Consider the following 18,637-nt stretch of genomic DNA (forward strand, 5'->3'; position numbering starts at 1 on the left):
TTTTAGTAGAGACGGGGTTTCACCATGTTGACCAGGCTGGTCTGAAACTCCTGACTTCAGGTGATCCACCCACCTCGGCCTCCCAAACTCCTGGGGTTATAAGTGTGAGCCACCGTTCCTGGCCAGAAGTAGCAGTTTATTAATGTTTCTTAAATTAATCAGTATGACTTTTTCTCTGTATTTAATTGTTCTCTCTTGTTTTTAAAGAGCTTTATTAATATACAGTTTATATACTATACATTTCAGCCACTTAATGTGAAAAGTTTAGTTGTTTTTAGTATGCTTATAGATATGCAACTATCACTAGTTAATTTTAGAACATTTTCATCACATCAAAATTAAAATCCTGTAATTTTTTACTATCATTCCTGCTATTCTCTGGTTTTCTATCCCTTTGCTCTAAGTAATCACAAATGTATTTTCAATCTCTATAGATTCTTCTATTAAGAACATTTTCATATGAATAGACTGATATAATATGTGGTCTTCTGTGACTGGCTTATTTCACGTTGTGTAATATTTATTATGTAATATTATTGTGTAATATTTTTAAGGTCTCTCCAAGTTTTACCTTGTGTCAGTAATTCATTTCTTTTTATGGACAGATGTATATAATTTTTGCATTTGACATACTCTATGCATTTTCTTTATGTATTCCTTCATTGGTGGACACTTGGGTGTTTTTACCATTTGGCTCTTAAGAATAATGTGTTTGTAAACATTTATGTAATTTTTTATGTAGACATACGTTTTCATTTTTTGGTTTATATATTAGTAGTGCATTTGTCAGGTTATATAATAACTCTATATTTAATCATTTGAGAAACAGAATGTTTTCCAAAGCAGCTGTACCATTTTACAGTCTCACCAGCAGTGTTTGAGGGTTTTAATTATGCCACATCCTTGCTTAAAATTTTTTAAATCTGGCTTTTGATTCTAGCTATCGTAGTAGCAGTGAAGTGCTATCTCATTGTGGGTTTTGTTTGCATTCCTCTGAGACTGATGACGTCAAACACCTTTGTTTGTGTTTACTGGCCATTTCTATACATTCTGTAGAGAAATGTCTATTCCAATTCTTTAGCCAGTTTTAAAATTTGGGATTTTTAATTACTAAGATATAAAGGTTCTTTATATATTCCAAATACCTTAGTGGACATAATGAGCAACAAAGCTAAGAAGACAACCAGGGATCATTGGTTATGGCTGATAGCACGTGGAGTTCCTAGAAGCTAGATAAATATGGAGTCAGTAATATTGCTGGACATCTCCAATGACAACAGTAACTAGAACAAAAGATCAAAAGTGAGTGAGAAGCATGATTTCTGCCACCACACTTGAATACCATAATCCCTTATCCAGTTTCTAGATCAAAGTCAGTTCTGAGACATAGCAACCATATTGTGAATGGAAGTTATGTTCACTTGAGGAAAAAGACAGCAACCATTCAACAAATATAGACAGCAGTCATTACTGCAGTTCTCTCTTAAAATGACTGCTAGTTAGTTACTGAGTAAATTTACATGGAGTAAAGTTGAACATTTTTCAAAGACCTTTGGAATTGGGATGTGCACTATCAAAAATGTCACCTAGGAACCAACTTTGAGATATGCTCATCTAGTTTTGCAAATTTAGTTTCTGCTTGACTAAAGATTTGGGATACGGGTAATTGAAGAATATGAGGAGACAGAGTGAAGTTTCTTTGAATTTAAGACTGTGACTGCTATCTGGTCATTTTATTGTTTCTCATGCAAGAAGGAAAAAAAAAAAAACAGGACTATCCTTACAGGGATGATTCTTCTGAATTTTTATGAGGAGACTGAATTAGGAGGAATATGCCTGGAATCCAGAGGAATCACTAGGATATCTTCTTAGATACTGTGAATAAGCAATTGTGCAACTATGTGTGATTTAGACATTCACAGATGAAGACCCCTTTATCTTATTGGGAGAACCTAGGTGAGTACAAGTGCTGGAAGTATGTAAGGAGATTTTAAAATAAGCAACAGATTCAGGAGAATATTGAGTAGTACCTCACTAGTAGTACCTCAATAGAACAAGGAATGGCTGCCTTCGGAATCACTGTGATTGGTCCTAGTTGTGATTGGTCCCCACCAGTGACAGGACAGAGGGACTTACTATGCATCACCTGCATATCTAAATAGTATAAGAAGTGGCCCGTATCAGTAGCTTTTGTGTCATATCCATATGACCTTAGAATTATCCATTGGCTGCTTATTGGCTTCCCCTGTGCTCTCTGTCTCCAGAGATACTTTTGGTCATTGGTCTACGCTGTTCTCATGCACAAAGCAGAACAGATTTAAGGACTGCCACCCATCATCTTGAGAGTAGACCCTCAAACAATTGCATATGGAAGTTAGCTTGCAAATTTTTATCTATAAATAATAACTAGTTGGTTATTTGTAAATAACCTTCTATCCTTATTTGGAAAACCTCTAAGATTCTTGATGTACAAGGATTTCAAATAACTGGAGTAGATTGAGCTGTAGTTTACCATAATAATACTTTGCTTAATAACATACCTTAATTGACTTGCTTCTAATTCCCTTGTCAGTTCTCCACACATCACTTAATGTTTTTATATATCATCCCTCAAAAAAACTACTTGTATTTACATCTTTGTATCAGGAACCAAGAAACACTGAGAGTCACACTACAAAATATGCTGATATATAATTCTATTGCACAAGAAACTGAAAGATTGAAAAAAATTCTGTCACAGAAGGTGTATTGATGTTATATGTCAATTTGGCTAGAGTATGGCGGCCACATGTTTGGTCAAACAGTCATCCAGATGTTCCTGCCTGTGATGGTATATTTTAAAAGTACAATAAAATTTTAGATTAGTAGGTAGTAAAGCAGATTACTCTCCATAATGTAGGTAGATCACACTCAATCTCTTAAAGACCTTAAGAGCAAAGATTGAGGTTTCCAGAATAGTTTGGACTCAAGACTACATCAACTGTTACCTGACTTTCCAGTCTGCTGGTGGCATGGCCTGTGGATTTTGAACTTGCCAGTGACTTCTCTTACATACACACATACACACATGTAAAATATAGATATAATATATAATAAAAAATATATAAATATAATATACAAATATAGATATAAATGTAAATATTTATCCCATTCATTCTTTTTTGCTGGAAAACCCTAATACCTATGGAAAGACAATATCAGAAATATTAGACTGATTAAATGTTGTTAAAAGTTAATATTTGTAAAACTTCACTCAATGAAATGGCAACGTACTGCTAGATGTGCTGCTAGAAGAAGGTCATAAGACCTGAGGTCATGAGGTAAAAATTCTACTTAATATTGTTTTGAGATCCTGCTTATCAAACAAAAAGCTTGACATTCACCGCAGAACACCTTCTAGTGTTGAAGCAAATGTCTGCAGTATCAAATCTGAGCCGTGGAATTAGTGCCTGCTTCATTCAGTATTTTCCAGTAGACTCAAATTACGACCAATCTTGTGTGAATGCTCTGTATACACATCTAAAACACAGGCTCCCAAAGTGGTCTAATTCCTTAATAATACAATATAATATAATATAGGAAATACTGTCTTTGAAATCAGGAAGCCTAAATTCTAATTTCATCACTGTTATTGCCTAACTATGTCATCTGCATCCTGCACTAAAGTTCTCTGACTCAGTTTCTCAAAACAAGCAACCTCTGTAATAGCCTTTAGCTATTGTGGTAATAAGGAGAAACACTAAGAGGTGCAAAAGTGTTTGGCTCTAATTATGACTTCTAAAGTTTTCCAGATCCTAAATATGAGAAATTCTATCACATCTCAAAACAGATATCCACTGTCGCCAGGTAATATATTCAATACTCACTGAATTATACAGAACTTCTGTACTTGTGTGTATATATACACATACTTATATCAAACATAATCATGCATGTAAATGTAAGATACACATATTAATATAAATCTAAAACATGTACATAGAGTCATTAAAAATCATATCTCAGTTAGTTATGGATAACATCACAATAATAAATATCCAGTTAATAGTGTTTGTTTTCCCCTCTTAGCTATTGTTATTTGATGGGTTTATAGACATAGTATATTTTTGACTTTTTAATATGAAACATGCTGATTTTTTAATGTTTATTTGAGACCTGCTGTTTTGCTTAGAAATGCACAACAGTACCCATGTTTGTTGTTCTTTCATCTTCTTTGTCTTAGAAGTGTAATCATTTTTAGAGCTAAGCAAATAAATTCAGCATCTTGAAAAGTTTCTCAAAAGATGACAGTTCACGCAGCTGTATTCAAAGCACTACAAAAATACGTTGCCTTTTTTTGTGTATCTAAGTAATGGAACTGCTACAATACAAAAAATGACTAGTTAATTATAGCATAGAATGTTTATACATAGTAATTTGACTTGTCCCAAATCACTCGTTTTCGGAGCAGCTGTTAGGAGGATCCCTTATTCTCCATCTTACCTTTCATTTTATAAATAAATTTTACATAAAAGGAGGGAATTGTCTGTGTGCAGACAGTGCATTCACTCATAGGAAAGAGGTCAGTTCACAAAGTTCCACAATCGATTCCACTACTTTGAAAATACTACTTGCTGCCATATCCACAACAGCTAGTCTCTTTTTTCTCCTTAGTAAAGAACGCTTGTTTTGTTTTGGTTTTGGTTTGGGGGTTGTTTTTTGTTGTTGTTTTCATTTTTTGTTTTTGTTTTTGTTTTTGCTTTGAGATGGAGTTTCACTCTTGTTGCCCAGGCTGGAGTGCAATGGTGTGATCTCAACTGACCACAGCCTGCGCTTCCCAGGTTCAAGCGATTCTCCTGCCTTAGCCTCCCGAGTAGCTGGGATTACAGGAATGTGCCACCACACCTGGCTAATTTTGTATTTTTAGTAGAAATGGGGTTTCTCCATGTTGGTCAGGCTGGTCCCGACCTCAGGTGATCCGCCCGCCTCGGCTTCCCAAAGTACAGGGATGACAGGCATGAGCCACCACACCTGGCCTAGAACCCTTGTTTTTAATTGTATATATTGTACCTGGGACTAAAAGTCTGCATTTCTCAGCCTCCTTTGCAGCTGGGTGTGGGCATATGACCAGCAACATATAACTAAAGGTGTTTCGTGGAACTTCAGAGAATGTTGCTTAAAGAGAGCTGGTGCAGCAGGGAAGGCCTCCTCTTTACCTGGGCCTTTACCTGTATCTTTCCTCCCTAGGCCAACAAATGGCTCAGACATGAGAGCTGGAGCCCCAGGAGCCACCCCAAACTCTGAGGGGAACTACAGGATGAAATTCATGTGTAGGAGGGTGGAAGATGACAGTCTGTGGGCTCTGATAGCCCTGAACTGCTACCTCCAACTTGTTTCTATGTGAGAGAGAAATAAAACTTTACATCACTTTTAAAATTAGCGATTTTCTATAAACCAGCATCCAGGTTTCCCCATTATTAACATCTTATACTGGTATAGTAAATTTGTTACAATTATAAAAACAATTATGGATGATAATGTTATCATCTAAAAAACACACTTTATTCAGATTTTTTAGTTTTACCTGATGTCCCTTTTCTGATCCAGAGCTCTGACCGAATACCACATAACATTTTGTAGTCATGTCTCCATAGGCTGCTATTGGCTGTGACAGTGTCTCAGAATTTTCTTGTTTTGGATGACTTTGATCCTTAGTTCATATTAGAGTTCATTGTGGATGTTTAACATTCTATAGATTTGAAATGTGCATGCACTTATCATTATGGTTTCATATAGTTTATTTTCACTGCCTTAAAAATTCTCTGTCTTCTGCTTATTCATCTCTCTGACAATCCCTGACAAACACTAATATTTTTCCTCTCTCCATAGTTTTGCCTTTGCCAAATGTCATATAGTTGTGATCACACTATGTGTACTTTTTTTCATATTGGTTTCTTTCACCTGGTAATATGAATTTAGGGTTCCTCCCTGCCTATTCTTGACTTGATAGTTCATTTCTTTTTAGCACTAAATAATATTTCATTGACTGAATGTATCACGGTTTATCCATTCACCTGCTGAAGAACATTTTGGTTGCTTACAAGTTTTGGCAATTATAAAAACAGCTCTTGTAAACATTCATGGGAGGGTTTCCCATGGGCATGTTTTAGCTCATTTACAGACTTTTATGTTTTTTCAGTGTTTTCCACATAGATACTATCATGTGCAAACAGTTTTTTACTTTCTTTCCAGTTTGGATACATTTTACTTTAGTTTTAAGTCTACAGTACCTAGGACTTTCCAGTACAATGTATTGAGTGGAGAAAGAGGGCATCTTTGCCTTGTTTTTGAATTTAGGGAAACATGTCTAGTTTCACAGAATTAAGTAGGTTAGCTGTAGGGTTTTTCTTTTGTTTTGTTTTTGACTGATGTGTTTATCACTTATCAGGTTAAGGAAATTTCTCTCTATTTTTAATAGGTGTTTGGTTTTGTCAGATATACATTCTGCATCATTTGATGTGATTGTATGATTTTTCTTTTTTTGTTCTTGTTGTTCTTTGATGTGGTGGGTTACAATGATCATCTCAAGACATTTAAATAGCCTGACATATCTAGAATAAATCTCACTTAGACATCAGGTATACTTATTTTGTACATTGTTGAAATCAATTTGCTAATTTTAAAAGAGTGTTTTTGTATATTTGTGTCAGTCTTTGCCTCAGGTATTTTGAGATTCTGCTGTTAGATATATACAGCTTTTGGGTTATCATGCCTTCTTGGAGGATTGACCCTGTTACCATTACGTAATGCTCCTCTTTGTACCTATTGTTCCTTTTTCTGAAGTACATATACCTACTAGAGCTTTCTTTAGATTTGTGTTAATGTGACATATATTTCTCCATCCATTTCCTTCTAACCTACCTGATTGTTTATATTTGGGAAATTTACAATATACAACAAATAGTTGTGTTTTATACTTTTCTCTATTTATATAGCTTATTCACCCTTAAATTAATTATTGATATAGTTGGATTCATATGCAACATATTTATAAATGTTTTCTATTTGCTTTGTTTGTTTGTTTTTCCCCTTTTTCTTCTCTGTTTTTAAAAGCAAATATTTATGATTTCATTTGAGTGCATCAATTACAGTTTTTAGAAATAGTTTGTAGGTTACCCTAGAGTTTTCCAATATACATTTTTAACTGATCTAAGTACACTTTGAAATAACTCTCTACCACTTCATGTATTGTGCAAATATAAAAAATAATTCTCAACTTCTCCAATGCTTTCCTCATGGTATTGCTCTCATGTTTTTTCACTTTTTTATATATTGTAATTATCTAATGCATTATTACTTTAAATAATTACCTTTTAGTTTAATTAAAGGTAATGAAAATTTTTAAATTACCTTTTTTTCTTCTCTGACACACTTCCTTCCTGAGCGAAATGTGGTTAGAAAATCTGAGTTTCTAACCATATCCTTTTCCCTCTCCCTGAAAAACTTGTCTAAACTTTCTTGCATGGCAGATCTGTTGAAAATAAATTCTGCTTTTGTTCATCTTGGAAATTATTTCTTTTTTCTTTTTTTTTTTTTTTCACCTTTAACTGGATATCGAATTTCAAGGGATGTTTTGCCTACACTTTTTTTTCCATACTTTAAAAGTTGCACTTTAATCTCTTTTTATTTGTTTGGCTCTGATTAGAAATCCACTGAAAATATATATCTTATGTAATTCTATACAGGTTAGATGTTTTAATTCTCTGCCTTCTTTCAAAAATGTGTGTTTTTTTGTAATTTGTATATGTTGTGGTTAAATGTAGACTTTTTTTCTACTTTTATTCTTGGTTTTGAATGTTAAATCTTTTGAAATTGTTCCTTACTACTGAAAAATTCTGTGTATTTGTCTTTTTTTAAAAAAATCATTTTCTTTATGTTCTTCAGTTTGGGAAGTTTCAAGTGACATACCTTCAAGCTCATTAATTCTTTTTAATTCATTCCCTCTGTGAACGCTACTAATGAGTCCATCAAAAGCATTTTCTTTCTTTCTTTCTTTCTTTTTTTTTTTTTTTTTTTTTAGATGGAGTTTTGCTCTTGTCGCTCAGGCTGGAATGCAATGGTGTGATTGGCTCACTGCAACCTCTGCCTCCGAGGTTCAAGCAAATCTCCTGCCTCAGCCTCCCAAGTAGCTGGGACTGCAGGCGCATATCACTAAGCCCAGCTAATTTTTATGTTTTTAATAGAGACAGGTTTCACCATGTTGGCCAGGCTGGTCTGGAACTCCTGACCTCAGATAATCCGCCCACCTCAACCCTCCGAAATGCTGGGATTTATAGGCGTGAGTTACCACGCCTGGCCTAAAGGTATTCTTAATTTCTATTATGGTGTATTTTATTTTTATTTTTGATATTTCTTACTGTTTACATCTCTCTGTTTACATTATTTATCTGTTCTTACACTCTACTGTTTTAAATTAGATCTCGTACTGTATTATTCATAGTTTTCTAAAAGTCCTGTCTAATAATCAAAACAACTGTGTCATATCTGAATTTTTTTTCCTGCATAGTTTGTCTCTTCAGAATCCTTTTTTTTTTTTTTTTTTGCTTTTTAGCATGACTTGTAATTTTTGTTAAAAATTTCAGTGTATAACTTTGTTATTCTAATGGCAAGAAGTTGAGCTGTGTTTAACACATCTTGCAGCTGTAAATGATAAATAATATTCCTCTAGGGTCCTTGTTTTGGTTTCTGTGCTGTCTCTAGGTCTAAAATTCCTCTAGTGTCCTTGTTTTGGTTTCTTTGCTGTCTTTAGGTTTCCCTAAGAACTCCTCCTTCAATCGAGGCTGAATTTTCAGCTCTTTTAGCTGTAATCTAAAGCTATTTTAGCTGTAATTTAGCTGTTGTTGTACTGGAGCCCTGGTGGCATGGGGGTGAACTAGGAAGGATGGGAAGCAGTCTGTAATCTTAGGACTAAACCACAGACTTTTAGTGGGCATGTATTTCTGGGCTATAACCTTCACAAGTATTTCTTTGTTCCTCCTACTCTTTGTTGAGACAGGAAGACTAGAGGGACTTGCAGGGGAAAGGTCTTCCCCCAAGCTTTGATAAGGTTTCAGTAGAGCCTCTTTTATTTCCCTGAAGAGTACAACTTATCTGTACAAAATACTCTGGATATCTTCCATAAAGTTTACCCTTTTACCACCATTACCACTGCCCTCCCAACCAGAGCAATGGAGTCATGGTGAAATCTTTCTAATCTCTTCACTGTCTGGCACAACTCCTGCAGGTTAAACAATGAAAGTGTGGGGACCCTTCTAAGACTGCAATCCCTATTATTTTCACACTTTTATTTTAATCCACACAGATTCTAACTTTAAAATTACTGTTTAACATTTTCTACAAGTGTATGATTCCAACAGCTTCTGTTCTAGGGAAGTTGATCTCATTTATGACTCTATGTTAGCCTGTTTCTCTAGAGATCAGGGTAACAGTTTGCTGTGCAAACTCAATTCTCTAGGAGTTTAAGAAAATTCATTGATTTTCACTTTGTCTAAATCCTTATTACTGTAAGCATGCTGTGAACACTTTCAAGCCATTTACATGGTGAAACTGAAAGAGGAGACTTCATTATTTTTATTGTCAGACAAATAATAGCTATCACTATTGAGAATAATAATATTGAGAACATAACAGATTTGAGCTCTTATAAAATTGTATAATTTTGACAGGCTCCTCCATCTAAAATTAGATTAAAACTTTTAATCTCCTTAACATTCTGCGAAATTGTTTAAATGCATATTCAGTGGAGACGAATGTAAGTAATTATGACGAAAAGACAACAAAGCATCAAGGTTTGGGGATTGAAATCGGCTTCCGCAGATCTGCCATCAGCCACTGTCATTTCGTTTGTTAAAAGTAGCCGGGCGCGGTGGCTCACGCCTGTAATCCCAGCACTTTGGGAGGCCGAGGCGGGTGGATCACGAGGTCAGGAGATCGAGACCCTCCTGGCTAACACGGTGAAACCCTGTCTCTACTAAAAATACAAAAAACTAGCCGGGCGAGGTGGCGGCGCCTGTAGTCCCAGCTACTCGGGAGGCTGAGGCAGGAGAATGGCGGGAACCTGGGAGGTGTAGGTTGCAGTGAGCCGAGATCGCGCCACTCACTCCAGCTTGGGTGACAGAGCGAGACTCCATCTAAAAAAAAAAAAAAAGTTGGATAGATAGAAATGAACTCATTTTTTTTTTTTCCTCAGAAGCGAGTTCAAATTTCTGCTTCTTAGGTTACTTCCCTGTAGAACAGATGTCAATTATAAACTTTTTTTTTCATTGGCCACTCTCAAAATTCAAACGTTAAACTGGTAGTGGGAACTTGAAAATTTCCAGGTATAAAAGTCCAAGTGCTTTTTCAAGTGAGTCAAAGAGACCATAGAAAATGCAAAATGAAAAAAGGTTATAAATGTATGAAGCAAATCAAAAAACTTCCAAAGTTGTTAGGAGAATCTTGGGAAAGCTAATATTTGCCGTCTATAAGCACTAAACTTGCAAAGATACTTAAAAAAAATTAAATAACTACCAGAAGGAAGAAGAAATAAAGATAAAATAAGTGTATCCTGCTTGGTTTCCATGATTAATTTTAAAATATTAATACTAATTTCGTGTTAGAAAAAGTATTGTCCATTTATTGAAAACCTATTATAAATTCTGGCAATTTAACCACAATTTTAAAGAGAATAAAAGGCAGATACAAAAGTCATCTTTTTTTTTTTTAGGTTCTTGCAAGCAATGTACAAAGGATTTGAAGGAGAGCTCTAATACCAAAAACTATCAGAAATGCAGCTAACATTATTTTCTCATAAAGTATACAAAGGTTAATGGCCAGCACAGTAAGTTTAAACTCAATATGCATGTAGTCCTACTAGTAATATGCATCTTTCCCTTTTGATTTTTGATGAGATACTCTGCAAGGCTTTCAAAAGCTAAGAAAACAATGTAAATAAAGCAGTATCAGTTTATAGATAGCATTAATGTAACAAAATGCAAGTTCAGCTTCTCACTGTTTGCAATGTTGAGTAACAAGGATGAGGCTAGGTAGAAAGAAACTGACTTTGTTTTCTAAAGCTAGTAATGGGGAAGTGGTTTAGGCTCTTTTCTTAATGGAACCACCTCAAATATGGGGCAGAAAGCAAAGGTTTAAAAAGGGAAGCTTGGCCTTAAGGGTACGCCTGGGGGATGAGGTGGTGCAAGTCTACATGACTTGTTCCTGTGAATAACTTGTGTTATTGCTACATCTGGTGAATGGCCTGGCACCATCACAGGCACAACTGGGCTGTAAATTAATCACAGTCTTGACGTGTTCTGATGGTGGGGTAGCATTTCACAGACACCTGGAAGGTTTCAAGACTCCATCTCTGGAAATTCTAAGAAAACATAGATAGTGCAAGGGGTGTCTGGTGAAAAACCGCAAAGATCATACTCACTTCCCTAAGGGACGAAGTAAGCAGTGAGCACACATGGAAAGCAGGAAAAGAAGGGAAATGGAAAAACCATTTTTAGGAAGAGAGGTACTCAGTCACATTAGTACCGTTTGACATTTTTGTTTAAATTTTGTTTTAATTGCGCTATAAGCTTTTAATGAAAAAACAGAAAAATATAAACAGAGTTTTTACCAGATATGTGTATACTTCTACAATAACCATAAGCAATAGATTCTAAGATAGTTGCATGGAATACAAAAAAAAAAAATCTCAATTTTTAAAAAATAAACCTACAGGCTAAAAAACAAATATACACTTCTATGGGTACATTCTAAAAAATTCTTCTTTGCATTGTTAGTGGTACAAATGAATTCACCTAAAAAACCATAAAATTCCACATAATTATTGCCAAGTATTATAACTAAAAATCTCAAAATACTTTTAATTTAAAATTATCTATGCTTTAATTGGGCATGTTCATATACTCAATATTTAGATAAAAGTGAAACCAGTATAATAAAATTATTTTCTGGTTAACACCTTTCATTACATGGTTCAACTATTACATGGTTACCCTTTCATTAACAATTGTCCCTTTCTTACAATATTAGCTTACAATTGTTTCACTTAAGTATATTTTGTGGAAACATTTGCACCTAATAAGAAACAAAATATCAACTATAAAATAAGGTTTCACTCATAAATTTCTTTCTCAGGAATAGACTTTAGTTTAAAAAATTGTATTTTTATTTATAATTTTAGAAGCATAATGTCATATGCCTTGCAATGTAAGGCAAGAATAAGTCTGTAAAAAAATATAATCACTTAAAACAGTAATTAAAGTGACTCATATTTGTGAATAATTATGTATATAATAAGATTCACACCTACTTATTGAACATCGTATGTCTTTTTTGGGGCATAAGTTAGATTTCTAAAGACTTCTGGTCTCCCACTGACAAAGGTGTAGAGGAAAGGCTAGCTTTTATATACAATAGAAACTATTCACCATGATCTGAAATGAGGATGAAAGAAGAAAGGGCAGAACTTTTTGGTTTTGCCTCAGATTTAATCCTCTATAGTTTTTCTTTTCTTTTTTATTATTTTTTAAGTGTTATTATAAGTGTGATTAGATACTCAGACTGGTTCAGAAAAGCAATTTTAAATTAGTGTACAGTTGAAATAAAGTATGTTCACAAACCATGTTGTTCTCAATCATTTTAGTATAATATACTAAATCAAATATCTGTAGGGAGGATGTCAGCAGGATCTAGTTAGTGTTGCAGCTCTTTCACTCACGTAGTTCAGTAAGTTCCGAACTCTTGTTCCACACCCAAGAAGAATGAGGTACATGGGCACTGGAGAGTGAAAAAGGCAGAGTAAAATTTATTGAGTTACAAAAAAGCTTTTGGCAGTGAGAGGGGACCCAAAAGGGGGTTTCCAGTCACAAGACTGAGTTCAGGGGTTTTTATGCGCTTGGAATGGGGAAGTGCGTGCTGATTGGTTTGTGGGTGGATTTGGAAAATGTACCATTCAGAAAGAGGCAAGATGGTGTATAGAGCTAATCAGTGGAGGGTAGGTATATGTAAAATAGGTGAAAGTAAAGGACCAATCAGGAGAATGCAAGGCAAATGGGAATAGGAGTTCTCACTCTGGTCCATGGATTTTATCTGGAGCTGGTAACTTGGTTGTCCTTGGCTTGAAGGTTGAGTTTCACCATGAATCCATCCTTGTCTGCCCAGGAATTTGCCTGCCTCCTTTATCACTAGCTCATCTCATTTTACATCTATTAAATAATTTGTTTATATTTCAAAATTATAATCTTCCAATAAGAACTGTCCTATAGAAACATTTGAAGCTAGCTAGATAGCTATCAATATATTTTGTACTTTTAATAAGTTATATCTTTTATTCAGTATTTTTCATCACTCATTGCATTTTTCAGACCCCATATAATGTGTCATGCACTCTACAAAGTGGGAACCAAGCAGTGTGATGAGCAGGCAAAACTTACTGTCCCGTAGTCACAGAAAAATTATAGTTAATGGGAGATATCCTGGGGCAGAGAACATGGAAATTCTTTGCACTTGTAGATAGAGAATATTACATATAGATACATGGAGAAATGGCAGGTCAATGTATACAAACATGGGACATGGAAAGAATTCAGTATAGCTAACTCACCAGTTGCAGGTGGGATCACAATTGACAATAAACGAAGAAAGGGGAAAGAGTCCGGGAAATAAAGATCTGAAAATTAAGTTGAGGTGTTTGAGCATATGTGGAAAATAATGGGTGGAGTGGAGGGAGGTGGCTCTGGAAGGAAACATAGGTGAGATTTCACATATGGCTTTAGAGGTCATGTTAAAGGTTTTGGTTAGTATCTGAAGACCAAAGCTAAGCAAGGAATATTTTCAGTGCAGTAGTGCAGGAAGGAGATCAGCTGCATTCTAAGAGATAATCTACCTACCGTGGAGAGAATGACAAAAAGGAAAGCTAGACTAGAGTTTGCAATAGTAGTTCAAGTGAGAAATAATAGTTTAGAACAAGAAGGTGGCTACTGAGATAGAAAAGTATTTTAAAATTTGAAATATATTTAAGAGGGAGAAAATATAGTATATAGGGGAAGTGTGGCTGTCTGTAGGAGAGGAGTCAAATGGTAACTCATAGACTTCTGGATTGAACAACAAAATGGATAGTGACACACAGTTTGGAGATAAACTAATTGATAAGAAGAACAGAGTGAGTTTGAGGTCAAAACTCAGCAATTTAACATGTTGAGTTGTAGGGTGTGACAAAATGAATTTTATCTGAGACCTGTGCTCTTAGAAAACAGCGACAGTTAAGAAACCTACCCACAGTCTTGTTCCTGGACCAAACTGAAGGTTGGGATGCTTGTTCTCACAGTCCAATAATGAGATGTAGACAAACTGGAAAAGAGGAGAGTTTATTTCTGTAACCGGGTACAGGGAGAAGGCCAGGAATAATTCATGAGACCAACTCCAAATTACAAAGCTTTTCAGTGCCTCTCTACCTTCTATGCTATATATCTATATATCTGTTAGTGTTCATTCATCTAAAGACACAAGTGACTGGTTCCCTCTAATCTATAACTAAGGTCTGGGTCCTGGACACCTTCCTCCGGAACCTCCGTAAATTTGCTTATTCTGGATAGTTCCTGGTTCTGGAGATGATTACCTTTATCCTGTCTCCAGCTGAGGTGGACAGTGTGAAGTGTTTCTTCTGACCTCCAATAAAACTTGTTTAATCCTAAACGGGTCCTGTTAAGAATTCCTTCATTATCTTGTCATGCTTCATGCTTCAAGGCCCAGTAAAGGCCTAGGCAAGACTCCTGGTGGGCTTTTGTTACATTCCAGCCTTTGTATAGGGGCACTGGCTCTTTCTGTCTTTAATATTTAACCTAACCACTCAATCACTGCTGAAACCATTGTCATAGAGGCCTGCCTGTTCAGCTGTTTGTGAGACTTGGCCTGCCATAGTTTGTGTTTCAGAAAAGGGCTTACTGCAAGCAACCACTCTTCACTGTGTGATTTAGAAGACATATAGCTGCTCTGTTAACAAATCTTGACAAGGAGACTTTCCAAATTTCCCCTCCTTGCCTCATAAGTGAGTTGAACTGTTTTGTCTCCACTAATCAATTAGAACCAAATGCTTGTTAATCAAAGTTTAATTAGATTTTTCTTCTTCTTCCAAAGCCCTAAACTTTGGCTCTTAACTTAAGCCAGCACACAATTCCTCTTTTTTTTTTTTTATTATACTTTAAGTTCTAGGGTACATGTGCATAACGTGCAGGTTTATTACATATGTATACTTGTGCCATGTTGGTGTGCTGCACCCATCAACTCGTCAGCACCCATCAATTCGTCATTTATATCAGGTATAACTCCCAATGCAATCCCTCCCTCCTCCCCCCTCCCCATGATAGGCCCCGATGTGTGATGTTCCCCTTCCCAAGTCCAAGTGATCGCATTGTTCAGTTCCCACCTATGAGTGAGAACATGCGGTGTTTGGTTTTCTGTTCTTGTGATAGTTTGCTAAGAATGATGGTTTCCAGCTGCATCCATGTCCCTACAAAGGACGCAAACTCATCCATTTTTATGGCTGCATAATATTCCATGGTGTATATGTGGTTAATTCCTCTTTAATGACCCCTGCTGAGAATAGGCTGGGCCTCAGGTAAAAGCATTCATATCTACTGTCCCATCATGCCCCTTTACTCATCCCACTCCTCCATCCAGGGTTCTTTCTAGCCTTATTTACTCCTCACTGTAAAAGAAAAGTCTTTCTCTGCCTAACCAATAAGATGTTTGCAGATCTCATTGGTTGCTTGTTCTCCCTATTGTTATAGCTCGCTACATCTTTTTCTTTCATCATTTCCCTTCCCCCTTTCTCTCATATTCTCCCTCCCCATTTTTTAGTGATGAATAAAGGTTAGGAGGTACAACCACAACACATTGAAGGATCAAGTACAACTTCTTGAAGAAAATTAGTACAGATAAGTATTATAGGCAATAGAGTAGCATGTTCAAAGAGGACACGCTGCCCTTGCGGGGGAGAATTGTAAACAGCTCCATGTGACACGAACATCAGGTGACAGTGGGAAAAGTAAGACTGAAGAAGAAAACAGGCGAGATTATCTGTATGTCAATCTATATCGACATCTATGCCTTTATCTATATGTCATCTATATTTGTGTCTATATCTCTAAATAGCTATGAATATCAGGCTAAATGTTTAGATATTATCTCAAATGTGATCATTGTTAGAGTATTTTTAGCAGATAAATAATGTAATAAAATTTATGTCCTTTAAAAAAGGATACTCCTTTTAAAAGGTCACTCAGGATCAGCTAGTAATACATTTTTAAGGATGAGAGATTGCAAACAACAAGGCTATATGTTACCAAGAACAGCAGTGATTAATCTTGCGCTAAGATCATAAGTGACAGGCCATATCAAAAAGGATGGATAAAATTTAAGACATAGAAAGTCATGTTTCATACTCTAATTTATATGGTTGGAAAATAATTTTATAATATATATATAACATATGTATATACATACACACACACACACTGTTCATGCATAATACGTAGTAAAGCAATTTTCTAATGTGATTAAAAAATATGTTTTTCTGTGCCCCTGACTTGAAATTTAAGAGAGTATGATTTTGTGATATGTGTGTGTGTGTGTGTCTGTGTGTTTTCTTTTCCACGGTAATCCTTAGCCCAAAAAATTAATTCTGTCTATTTGCTTTTACAAAGCATTTTTCAAACACCTTTACTTTTTACAAAAGTTGATTATAATATTGAGGATAAAAGCCTGTAAAATGTGTTATCTTTTTCAAAAGCAGTTTTAAAATTATTAAACTATAGTAGATTTCATGTAAATAGCAGGTTTAATGTCAATAGTGGAAAATTTACCAGTATTAAAAGAATACATAACACATATATTAGAAAGTAATGCACATAATTGCCTTTATTTTTAAATAATCAGTTTCAGATTATACTTTTTGCTACAATTGCATATTGTGATTAATATATAATCATTGGATATATATCAAACATTTTGTTCTGGACATATTTTTTAATTTACCTAACAACTACAATAGAGTTTTTAAACTTCACTGCAATCAGAATAGGGTTTTACATTTATTTAGGTAGGCTGTTTATTTTTAATGATTTCAATAATGTAATTATTATTATTATTATTTTATTTATTTGTTTATTTTATTTTATTTTATTTTTGAGACAGAGTCTCGCTCTCTCGCCCAGGCTGGAGTGTAGTGGCATTATCTGGACTCACTACAAGCTCCACCTCCTGAGTTCTCGCCATTCTCCTGCCTCAGCCTCTGAAGTAGCTGGGACTACAGGCACCCGGCTAATTTTTTGTATTTTTAGCAGAGACAGGGTTTCACTGTGTTAGCCAGGATGGTCTCGATCTCCTGACCTTGGGATCCACCCACCTTGGCCTCCCAAAGTGCTGGGATTACAGGCCTGAGTCACATGTAATTATTAATTGGAATGTGTTGCAGTCTCAGAAACTATGTTTTTGTTCCTTACGGAAAATAAGGCTTACAACTGACTTCCATCAGTTGCTTACTTTCATACTATGTGTCAGCCTCTGTGTTTACTTGGTGTTCAGCTAAGTGTTAAATGGAATCAATTAAATAGAAGTTTCAACTACAAAGTTGATAAGTTTTATTGTTGAAATGTGCATTGCATAAATATTTATATATCTTTTTGCATTACACAGATTATGAACATACTTGGATCATTTCAACAACTAAATAACAGGCTTATTTGATCATGAGGGAAATTCAGCTTAAATACGACCTTCAAAAGAGCTATCTGGTAGATGCTCATGTATGGAATGTTGATAAATTGATATTATTGGTCAGCACAGCAATTTGGTGTTTATTTTTTCTTTTGTTTAATTAATTTATTATTTACAAGTTAATAAACTTATCTTCCCAACATCCTATTTTGAAAGAAAGTTTGACTTAAAATTTAATTACTCATATAAAAAGTTAATCAGTACCTACTTTTGGAAATAATGCCCAAAGCTATAGGAAATACAAAGAAACACAAATGGGTTGGGGCAAAAATGAGTTTATGAATAGCAGCACTATCATGTGGAATATAAATTACACATATATTTCTTATTTCAAAGAGGAAGGCGTCATATTTTTGCTAGATGTGTTGTTGTGAGGGGAATCCTGATGCATAGATAATGAAAGTAATTGGGATTTCCCTTGTGTCTATGACTAGGGATAGGTTTTTGATAGGTTAAAAAGATGACATAGTGAATAGCAAAGACGTGAACAAAAGCACAAGTAAACATGTACAAGTTATGAAAAAACAATAATTCATTTTTGTTGTACAAAATTAATCACACTTTAGTGTGGCTATTGATATGGATGAAAAAATATTTTATAAGTTTCAGGATACAAAAATTAATGTTCAGGCTAGGCACTGTGGCTCACGTCTGTAATACCAGCACTTTGGGAGGTCAAGGCTAGTGGATTACCTGAGGTCAGGAGTTCGGGACCAGCCTAGCCAACATGGTGAAACCCCGTCTTTACTAAAAATACCAAAATTAGCTGGGCGTAGTGGTGAGCACCTATAGTACCAGCTACTCAGTAGGCTGAGGCAGGAGAATTGCTTGA

The sequence above is a fragment of the Rhinopithecus roxellana genome, chromosome 1 (genome assembly GCF_007565055.1).
Source record: "Rhinopithecus roxellana isolate Shanxi Qingling chromosome 1, ASM756505v1, whole genome shotgun sequence".
Taxonomy (NCBI): domain Eukaryota; kingdom Metazoa; phylum Chordata; class Mammalia; order Primates; family Cercopithecidae; genus Rhinopithecus; species Rhinopithecus roxellana.